At 39.6% G+C, this 11,665-nt stretch overlaps 1 protein-coding gene across 4 annotated transcripts in view; it reads left to right on the top strand.

Annotated features, from left to right (window-relative positions):
* The first annotated feature begins 7,714 nt into the window (after positions 1–7,714).
* Positions 7,715–11,665, top strand: part of LOC106879777 (biotin--protein ligase) — a 55,261-nt gene continuing 51,310 nt past the window's right edge. Inside the window, exons 1-2 of one of the 4 annotated variants that reach the window (XM_014929481.3) lie at positions 7,792–7,941; positions 8,992–9,165. The gene's annotated coding sequence lies outside the window, so the exon portion shown is untranslated. Of the gene's footprint in view, positions 7,942–8,077; positions 8,207–8,991; positions 9,166–11,665 lie in introns of those variants that run through there. The other 3 variants (XM_014929479.3, XM_014929480.3, XM_014929478.3) reach the window with 3 other exon arrangements.

The raw sequence follows: 11,665 nt of genomic DNA, 5'->3' as shown, positions 1-11,665 counted from the left end.
CATTTCGGGCAGCAAGTGTAACTGCATATGTATATGTGAGCGTATGCATGTTTGCGTATGCGTGAGGGAGGTATATATGCGTGTGTGTGTATGTATATCTGTGCATGTGTATCTATGTGTGTGTGTGTGTGTGTATTGATGTGTGTGAAGGGATTTTGTATATGCAAAGATATGGAGACGTGTGTGTGAGCGTGCGTGTGTATGCGTGTGCTGTAGGTATGTATGTAGTATATAGGGGATGCAAGCTATGTACATGGATGCGTGAAAGTGTGAGGAAGATGAATTAAAAGTTAAAATAATCCAAATTAAATCAAATTTAATTAAATCAAATATTAATTTTTTGCAACAGGATACCTCGTAGATAGTCAGCAAATCGGATGTATAAGTAAAAGGTGTATATATTAAGTAAAAGGTGTATATATTAAGTAAAAGGTGTATATATTAAGTAAAAGGTGTATATATTAAGTAAAAGGTGTATATATTAAGTAAAAGGTGTATATATTAAGTAAAAGGTGTATATATTAAGTAAAAGGTGTATATATTAAGTAAAAGGTGTATATATATTAGGCACAATGCCGGGCGGTGGACGTATAGTCGATTTCAATGGCTTTAATCTTAATATTTGTTGAAACGATCTTGACGGGGAAAAACGCTGAAGTCGACCTTCGAGTGCTATGAACTCAAAACGTAATGGAAGATAATCAAATGCCTTAAGCCATTTAACCGACAAAGCCAATGTTTCTCCATCTACAACGCTCTTATAATGTGTATAAAACGCTTCCACATGAACTGCCTCAGAAAGCTGTTGAAAATCGCCTGGCAAGACAAGCTCCCAGATGCGGAGGTCCTGTCTTAGCATTTATGTACTGCTAAGGAGAGCGCAAGTCAGATAGGCCACCTTGTTTGAATGCCTGACAGGCAACTCCCCAAGAGATTATTTCGCAGCGAACTGGCGGAAGGAACATTCTATACAATGAATATCCAATAAAATAAATAGCTTCTACATCTACTAAACGTTTTGCCAGGCGTATTAACAATTCTGCCAGCTCACCACCTAAGGAAGGAAGTAAGTAATAAAAATGATAATAATAATAGTTTCAAATATTGCCACAAGGCCAGCAATTTGGAATGGGGTGATGAATCAATTACATCGACCCCAGTGTTCAACTGGTACTTATTTTATTGACCCCGAAAAGATGAAAGGCAATATTGACCTAGGATTAATTTGAACTCAGAACGTAGTAACGGACGAAACGCTTAGCAGCGTTTCGTCCGGCGTGCTAACGACTCTGTCACCTCGCCACATTCTAGTTCACGTCCGCTGTTTACAGCAATGCGTCGAAGGAACGTGTGTATCATGACAGAAAGTTGAGCAGAGAAGCTGCATCAAATTTTGCCAAAATTTTGGCGATACCTGTTCAGAGGCCTACACAAAGTTTTCAAAATGTTTTCATCGTTCTCGACACAATCAAGAAGATCTTGTGCAACTGAAACCCGAGTGTCTTTTTGGTCAGCAGAAAGCAGTTTTGGCACAAATTTGGCAGACAAGCATCTCATACCCAAATCTTCAATAATAATAGACTGAACTGAACCGTAACTAATCTGCACATCCTCTGATAACTCATGGATGGTGATTCAACGATTTCCCCTCACAGTTGCACACACATCTGTGATGTTTTCCTCAGTTCTACGGGCTGCGGGTCTCCCAGAACGTTCAGCCATCTTGGAAACGCCTGGACCACTTGTACACTTGTGTGCAACTCATGCACTCCTCTCTATACACGTTCTGCAACTTTGCGTTGGCCTCTGAGCAGGTATCGCCATGACAACTTTCTCTGTCGTGGTGAATACCACGATCGCACGCTACACACGTCCCTTCCAAGCACTTCTGTAAACAGCGGAAATGAGCTAGAATGTTAAAACTTGGTGCACATGCACAGCAGAGTGCAAGATCAATCTGTGTCTAGCGGCTTTATTCTGCGTGCTTTAGCTTCGTTACTATGGCAACAGTTCAGATACTTATTGATCAGATCTCGTATGCCAACGTTACTCCACTTGATTTGAAAGGAAGAAAATCGTAGATTTTTTTTAATTCAAAAGGTTTATTGAATCTATTTATATGGAGAATACAATTATAAATATAAAAAGTATAAAACAAATGCGATAAAATACATTAATATCCTCATTATGAAACCTTTTTACTTCAGGTTTTGGAGAAATGATGTTTCATTTTTGTTAAAATTACATCAAAATTGGGACATTTTGATGCCAGAGCAATTTGGATACAGTCTTCGAGGTCCAGTTGATTCCTACTTTTTGTTTTTTTGTTCATTAGAGTAGAAAATCCTTATTCGTAAAGATAGGTTGTTGCAAAAGGCAGCAACCTTTTCACTGCCTCTTCATGCCAGCAGAAAAACTGTCATAAACAAGGAACACGTTTTTTTATATAATTTGACTTTTGTCTTATGAGTCCTCAGTACCCACAAGAATTGCATTTTTACCCCCACTTGGGGTAATTTATTCCTGTTTGCTGAGCCCTGTTTTATTCTTCAGACGCTTGTTGGACATAAAAGTTTAATGTTTCATAAGCGTCTGAAGAATAAAGCAAAAATGCCAGCACGAGAAATAGCCCAACTTTTACGAACACAGAAAAGTAACAATGGTTAATTATTATCAGGTTCTCAAGAGAAACACTTGATACAAGGATGGAAGACGGAGACGGAAAAGAGACAGAAAGAAAAGCAATGAGAGACCGAGAAAGAAATGCGGAATCAATATGAATGAAATGGATTACAATGAATACTTTCGGTCAGAAAAGCGAAGGGAAGTAATCATTACCATGGTCTTGTTTCCCTTAGATGAAATAAAACGAAGCCAAATATATTGAGTGGGGGAGTGCGTGCGTGCGTGTGTGTGTGTGTGTGTGTGTGTGTGTGTGTGTGTGTGTGCACTTTGGTGCACCAACACCAACTCATGCACATACAAACACCGGGAATTCCTTTAATCTCAAAAACTTAGATAAAACTCAAAGAAAAAATCCTACATTCACACACACACACATGCATACATACATACATACATACATACATACACACACACACACACATACATACACACATATATATACATACATGTATAAAAGGAGCAGAGATGCAGGAAAAGCAGTAAAATGTGACCATCGATGCAGATTTTGTGGAGTTAACACCGAAGACATCGTTCACGTCATAAACAATTGTTCGAAAATGTGATCACGGCTTTTTTATAAAGGAGACATAATGTAGTCTGGACACTGTATGATGAAATCTGATGGAAACATAACCTCGAGGATAAAGAAATAAGAACCCACAATATGATAGAAGCCATAGCCACTCATAATAAAAGAGAATACTGGTGGACTGTCCCAGTGAAGACCTCAATAAAATGTAAGCACTACAGGCCTGATATAATGATTTGGGACAGAGAAGAGAAACTGTGCACAGTTGTGGAACACACTGCCTAAATACCAATCTTGAGAAATTAGGCTTCTCAAAACCAAAAATGAGAAAGCTGATTCGAAGACTACAGATCCAATCCATCACTGGAACTGTAAAAACTTGTAAAGCTTCCCAGAAGTTTATCATTTATATATATATGAGTTTGTCTAGATATGTAACTATATGCATGAGAATACATACATAAAACATACTTACATACACACACACATACATACATACATACATACATACATACATACATACATACATACATACATACATACATACATACACACATACATACCTACAGAAAAACCTTGTTGTTGATGAAATTCCAATGAACGAGCCTTGGATCTAGGTTAGAAACCAGCTCTTTATTGGCAAGAAATCTTGAAATAAAACTGAACAATAGCATACATACATAAATACATACATACATGCATACATAAATACATGCATACATACACACATACATGCATACATACATACATACATGCATGCATACATACATACATGCATACATACATACATACATACATACATACATACATACATACATACATACATACGCGCATACATACATACATACATGATTGCCTCCATTTTCTCAGATGATAGATGCCTCACATTCGGCTTGATTGTCCTGATGTATTTTTCCTTCCTGCAGGTCAGCGGATATGACTGTTCACGCCACATGTCCCTCGCTCTCGAACTTTATAAACTAGAAAATGGATCAAGAAATGAAAAGTTAGTCATTAGATTTAAGCAACACAAGCTTGTGAGGCACATTTTCCATTCTCTCAATCAACATAGTGAGCTCCAGTGACAAGCGATGAAAGATGACTGGTTCTTCTGTACTGGCTGCAAGTTTTATGTTGGACTATCTTATTCCTAAAAGAGCAACTCTAGGAATTAGGTTGGGTTTTTTTTTCCCCAATTATAAAGGGAGCATCTTCTACCCCTAGGAAATCTAGATAGGCATCCGGAACGGTATTTACCAATGAACCCATTACAATTTAACACACACTATGCATCTATGTGTGTGTGTGTGTGTGTGTGTGTGTGTACACATAAGATGCAGGCAAGGCTGTGTGGAAAGAAGCTTGTTTCCCAACCTCGTGGTCCAGGATTCAGTCCCGATGCGTGGCACCTTGAATAAGTGTCTTCTACTAAAGCCTCGGCCCGAGCAAACCCTTGTGAGTAGATTTGGTTGACTGACGAAAACTAAAAACAACCCGTCGTGTGTGTGTGTGTGTGTGAGTGTGTGTGTGTGTGTGTGTGTGTGTGTGTGTGTGTGTGTGTGTGTGTGCAAATGAGCTCATTGCTGGGGTCCGGAACTCTCGTGAGAAAAAGAATTTCGCGGACGGGATCGCTTTCCTGACCCAGCACAAGGTAGGAAATTCTGTTGCAGCAAGCGGTTAGTGGTACAAGGGAAATAACTCTTCGTAACGAATGACATTGTTATGCGTTGTTTTCATCTGTAAAAATCGTCAAAACGGCGAAGGTGTAAAGTGAACAATAGTTTCCTTTGGCGAAATTCCTGTGAGAATTGAAATAAGGGCGAGCAAGTTGTTATGTTTAATAAAATTAAGATGGTTTCCACCTATTATAAAAGTGTCCATCATCTGGATACAAAATCTACTTCATCATTTCAGTAACAAAGTATGAGGGATGGGAGCGCAAAATATTTCGCTAATTTTGATTTGAATTCACTGGTGTCTGTCAGTTTCTGAACCATTGATCAAGGATTGCATTTCATAGCAGTATGGATCGAACTGCGATTTGACCAAAAATCATTCTAAGTGAATTTGAACAAGTTGCATGTTAACGGCTGTAGCAAAAATACAACCAATATTCCAGAGATAAAGGATCGGGTGACTGGCAGAGGAGAGGTGAGAGGCGAGGTGTGGAAGGAGTGAATGGAACCTGAATGAGACCAGTTACCCCTCTAAGGAGCAAGGACTGTAATAGGGGTAGAAAAGATACAGAAATGAGAAAGTATATGCGTTACGTCAGAGGTCGATGGTGTTGGCGAGTGACGTCATGCCGATTAATCTCATGGTTTGGCGGGGATTGCAAAAGTCTATGTCTGTTTTTCTTTTTTCTTTTTTTTTTGATTAGCATTTCAGTCAGTTTTTAGAAGACACGAAAGAAGTCCACTGATTTCTTTCCTCCTAATTTTGAAAAAGTCCTCTAAAGAAAATATATTTGCATGCTTCAATGACGCAGTAGCGTTGCTGTTGTCGCCGTCGTCATCGCTGCTGCTGCTGCTGATGATGATGATGATTAAAAACCAAGCTGCCCATTTACTTCGATTCTCCAATTTCCTAACTTTGTACTAACCTATTCAGGTTTTCTATTTTGATTCTAGAATGTTAGTCTTTCTTTGGTATACTCGGAAAGAACCGAGAAAAGCTAGCTGTGATACTATTTGACTAAATTTCAATAAAATACGTGGTTACTATAGATAGATACACAAATATAATTCTTTTCAATCGAAATTTCTTAATCATACTGACCAAGTTTGGTGTGCGGGTTACTTGTGTCAAACCTCTTTTTAGAAGAAGTTTAAAATTCAAATAGATATGCAAATTAACTAGCCATTCAAACTTCAACTATCGAAATTGCGCACAATAACTTTTCAAATACTCTTTTACTTGTTTCAGTCATTTGACTGTGGCCATGCTGGAGCACCACCTTTAGTCGAGCAAATCGACCCCAGGACTTATTCTTTGTAAGCCTAGTACTTATTCTGTCGGTCTTTTTTGCCGAACCGCTAAGTTACGGGGACGTAAACACACCAGCATCGGTTGTCAAGCGTTGTTGGGGGGACAAACACAGACACACAAGCACATACATATATACATACATATACACATATATGCGACGGGCTTCTTTCAGTTTCCGTCTATCAAATCCACTCATGAGGCTTTGGTCGGCCCAAGGCTATAGTAGAAGACACTTACCCAAGGTGCCACGCAGTAGGACTGAACCCGGAAGCAACCTATTTACCACACAGCCACTCCGACGCCTTGATCTTGATGAAATTTCTCAATAAGCCAGTTATCGATTTTATAATTATGTTTCGATAGAATGATATTGTGTCTGTCCATAGTAACTGTTTGTTTTAGTAAAGTTTACTGATATAGTATTGCTGCTAACTTTTCTTTGTTGTAAATAATTGCGAGGGGACAAAAGCACAACTTTGTACACACCATGTTTGATAGTTTGTGTCGATGTGGACAAATGGGACGTCTAAGCAGGCAGTTTTGCAGTAAAACTCGTCCGCCAAATATGATCAAATGCTTCGTGAATGTCTCACGCACGAAGTTTACAGCATTTATTTTATCTTAGCAGTTATTTATTTAGTCTTCATAACTCAACTCTTTCTCACTGCTTTCTTAACTGCGTGAAAAAATATCAAATACTATCGGAAATTATAGCATTTTATAAATTGTCATGAGTTTCCCCAGCGTAATATATACTCATTATTATGAATATTTATTGTTAAAGTTCGATTTATCGCTATACAAATTCGATTACGTTTATCAATTTCAAGGGAAGTAATTCATCTGATACTATTCCCTTTAAGGGAGATAACTTAAAGGGACATAATTCCTGTGTAACGTTGGTTGGTAAGGACTTACGTGCAAAGTTAATCCTCCAACAGATCAAATCCCATCGTCGAAAGTTGGAAAAAATAATTATCCAACCAAATTATTTTCTCAATTAATAAAAAGATGTTACGAAAATCGTTTGGTTTCTTATTTACTTAGTCAACCTCGTTTATTAAAGAAGTGTCGTACAGTTTGTGGATTAGCGGTTGTTCCTCTGTTTAGTAGATTTCGCATTTTTATTCATGGACAACCGTATTCAGGAAAAAATGAACTTTCATGAAAATATCCAGTTGTTTTTCGGCTTTTGTTTTTGTTTTTTCGTTCTTGCAACTTTTGTCGAATAAAATTCATTCACATCTAGGGTGATTTATAGCTATATTTAAAAGACTTCAGTACTTAACTTAAGTTTTATTTTATCGACTCCAGAAGACTAAAAGACATGTTCGACCGGGGCGGGATTTGAAATCATAACATAAAGCGTCATAACCAAATACCGTGGCCATTTCAACTCTCTCTCTCTCTCTCTCTCTCTCTCTCTCTCTCTCTCTCTCTCTCTCTCTCTCCCTCTCTCTCTGCCTCCGCGGGATTTGAAAGTGAAATTAATTTGAGAAATGCAGTCAATTGTTTATTTCTTATCTTTATTTCCGCTCGCCACACATTGTTTCGGAAGTGGTTCGCATATTTCCAGAAAGCCTTTAACTGGGACAGGACAAGAAGTTCTTCATCTGTTTTGAAGCTTAGATGTACAATAGAATTGTATTTTCTTTATTAACCGCAAAAGGGTTCAATGTACAATACGACAAGATTTAGATCAGCGTCTAAATAATTACGCGAATAATATGCATTCATTGGTAACTATAAATTCTGTTATGATTTACTTGCACACATTTTTTATTCCTCCGTTTGTACAATGTTTCATTTTCCGTGGAAGTCAAATGACAAAGAAAAATACTCCTGGACAAAGTACTTATAAAATTCTTCCCCATACTTTAGTTTACTGGAAAATTTTACTAAAGGGGATTGTTTTCATTCAGCACCGGCCAACCCTCTTATTTCCATTTCTCTTCTCCGCTAACGAAGAATTCTTCACTTTTAATTCCTCGCCAAGATTCTAATGTAAATATCTTTTACTGTTATTGAATTTTGTTAACATGTTAATAGGCTTTCTTGTATTGCAAGGGCAAGAAGTAAGAAGGAATGAATGAAACACGTTCGAGAATGAGCGACGACGAACCTGTTACGCCAATGTAGCCTTTATTTTTGTTTCAGTTATTTGACTGCGGCCATGCCACAACACTGCCTTCAAGGGTTTTTAGTCAAAAGAATCGACCCCAATGCTTATTTTCTTTTAGAGCCTTAATTATTTTCTCGGCTTCTTAGGCCCACCGGTTATCAAGCAGCGGTGATCTAGTGGTTAGGATGTTGGACTCATGAGTGTAAGATTGTGGTTTCGATTCTTGGACCGAGCGACGCATTGTGTTCTTGAGCAAAACACTTCGTTTCACGCTGCCCCAGTCCACGCAGCTTGTAAGAACGAGTAATCCTGCCACGGACTGGCGTCCCGTCCATTTGGGGAATAGAGATGCCATGAAAACCGAGAAACCGGTCCTTATGAGTTGGTATGACTTTAAAAACTAAAATAAAACAGCGGTGGGACACACACAATGGGATTTCAATTTCCGTTTACCAAATCCATTTGATGCTTTGGTTGGCCCAAGGCAATTGTAGAAGACACTTGCCCAAGATACCATGCAGTGGGATTGAAACCCGGAACCATATGGTTGGAAAGCAAAATTCTTACTACACAGCCAAACCTGCACCAATGAAAACTTCTGTGAAACTCTTAGAATATAAACAACACATTTTCAAAATTAAGATTAAATTTGTTGATTTCTTTGCAGATGCAAAACTATGCATTATTTAAAGAAGCATTAGGAAAACTGTTCCCAGGGATGGAGTGAGAAGTGTAATTATTAAAAAACTTAATGGAAAAGCCATGGCTGGAAAACTTATGTCACCATAACTTAGCAGTTCGGCAAAAGAGACCAACAGACTAAGTCCAAGGCTTTAATAATGTGAGTACTGGGGGTCAATTTGTTTGACTAAAATTCTTGTATGTGGTGCCCCAGCATGACCACAGTCTAATGACTGAAACAAGCAAAGGGTAAAGGATGAAATTAATGAGGAGATGAACGAATCAAACTTCATGTTTTCAAAGATAAACAGAATTTCGGTTTTGTAGGTGTGTTCAGGTCATTCTTTGTAGACGGAAAAGTATTTTGACAAAGAGAAAACACATGCTGTTTTTATGCTTAATCAAAGGGATTACTGTTTACCAGTATTAATTTACAGAATACTTTATTTTAAAATTTAACTGCATAGAGGGTACTGTAGAAATCTTTGTAGACACCAATTAGTAACATGTAGCTAAGTGGCCGACACCTTTGGTGATATGCTGTGCTAGAGAAGACCCTTCAAGCCAAGTGAAATCGTAGTCATGGCAAAGGCTAGTGTCACTTAACTGGTACCCATGATGGTGGCACGTAAAATGCACCCTCTGAATGTTGGGCCTCACAGAGGCAGTGACAAGTGACCGTTGGCAATATACAGCACTTGAGAAGACCTGTTAAGCCAAGTAAGATTGTAGTCATGGCCGATGCCAATGTTTCATAACTGTCATGTCAAAAGCACCCACTACACTCTGTAAGGTGGTTGGCGTTAGGAAGGGCATCCAGCTGTAGGAACCATGTCAAATCAGACTGGAATCTGGTGCAGGCTCCCCAGCTTACCAGTTCTCAGTCAAACTGTCCAACCCATGCCAGCATGGACAGCAGATGTTAAATGATGGTGATGATGCTATATAAAACCCCAATTACATAACTGGAACTCCGTTGGTTATAGTGTTGAGTGTTCCAGTTGTTCTGATCAATGGAGCAGCCTGCTCATGAAATTACCATGCAAGTGGCTGAGTACTCCACAGACATGTGTATCCTTAATGTAGTTCTCAGGGATTCTCTGTTCTGGCATGGTTTCTATGGCTGGTTGCTTAATGCCAGATGAACAAGAGAGGCGTACTCAATACATGTTGTAAAGGAGATAGTATTTTTATTAAAACTGAAGATGAGAATTGATCTCCTGACTCCAGTTTTACAGCACCGAGTCTTGTTAGTTTTGCCTGATGATTGCAGTGATATGAGACTCAGGTTATGAGGCAGACTCTCAGCTTCAGCTTTGATAAAAAGGAATAAAATCTGTGTGTGATTTTCAACAATTTCTATAGCACTCGGTCAGTTAAGAGAGTAAAGTTATTATTATTATAATAAAAACCACAAAAACCCTTATAAAATACAGCTAACCAAGGTGTTCTGGCCAACATATATATGTATGTGTGTGTGTGTGTGTGGTTGGCATTAGGAAGGGCATCCAGCTGTAGAAACTCTGCCAAATCAGATTGGAGCCTGGTGTAGCCATCCGGTTTCACCAGTCCTCAGTCAAATCGTCCAACCCATGCTAGCATGGAAAGCGGACGTTAAACGAGTTTCTACAGCTGGATGCCCTTCCTAATGCCAACCACTCAGAGAGTGTAGTGGGTGCTTTTACGTGTCACCCGCACGAAAACGGCCACGCTCGAAATGGTGTCTTTTATGTGCCACCCGCACAAGCCAGTCCAGGGGCACTGGCAATGATCTCACTCGAAAATCCTACGGGAGCCAGTCAGGCGGTACTGGCAACGGCCACGCTCAAAATGGTGCATCTCATGTGCCACCCGCACAAGAGCCAGTCCAGGGGCACTGGCAACGATCTTACTTGGCTTGCCGGGTCTTCTCACGCACAGCACATTTCCAAAGGTCTCGGTCAGTAGTCATCGCCTCGGTGAGGCCCAATGTACGAAAGTCTTGCCTCACCACCTCAGCCCAGGTCTTCCTGGGCCTACCTCTAGTTTTTCTCCCTGGAATGAGATAGAAGTTGTTTCCTGTTTGTTTACAGTCTTTATTGCACCTGAACATCTGCCACAAACAAAAACTAACTTGCTAGTTAACCTGCCTTTGATGTTGCTGCACCTCTTATGTGTCCATAGCTTGCACCGGGTACATCTTATAGAGTTACTACCTACTCCTTTTCTACATACTGAGCAGGGCCATCTACCTGAAGCGGTTTGTGTTTTATCTACCTTCCTACTTATTAGGATTTTGGTTTTAGCTGGGTTGACTCTAAGGCCCTTCAATTCTAGACCTTGCTTCCACAACTGAAACTTCTCCTCTAGTTCTGATAGTGACTCCGCAATTAGGGCAAGGTCATCAGCATAGAGGAACTCCCAGGGGCAACCTGTCTTGAACTCCTCTGTGATTGCCTGGAGGACTATGATAAATAAGAGGGGGCTGAGGACGGAACCTTGGTGGACCCCTACCTCTACCCGGAATTCATTGCTGTACTCATTTCCAACCCTCACCTTACTGGCAGCATCTCTGTACATGGCTCGTACAGCTCTCACTAACCATTCTTCTATCCCAAGTTTCCTCATTGTCCACCAGATAAGGGATCGGGGGACCCTGTCATAGGCTTTCTCCATGTCAA

This window comes from Octopus bimaculoides, chromosome 2, assembly GCF_046866305.1.
Source record: "Octopus bimaculoides isolate indiv1 chromosome 2, ASM4686630v1, whole genome shotgun sequence".
Classification (NCBI taxonomy): Eukaryota; Metazoa; Mollusca; class Cephalopoda; order Octopoda; family Octopodidae; genus Octopus; species Octopus bimaculoides.
Note: the sequence above shows the minus strand (reverse complement) of the source record. Positions and strands in the feature narration are given on the sequence as shown.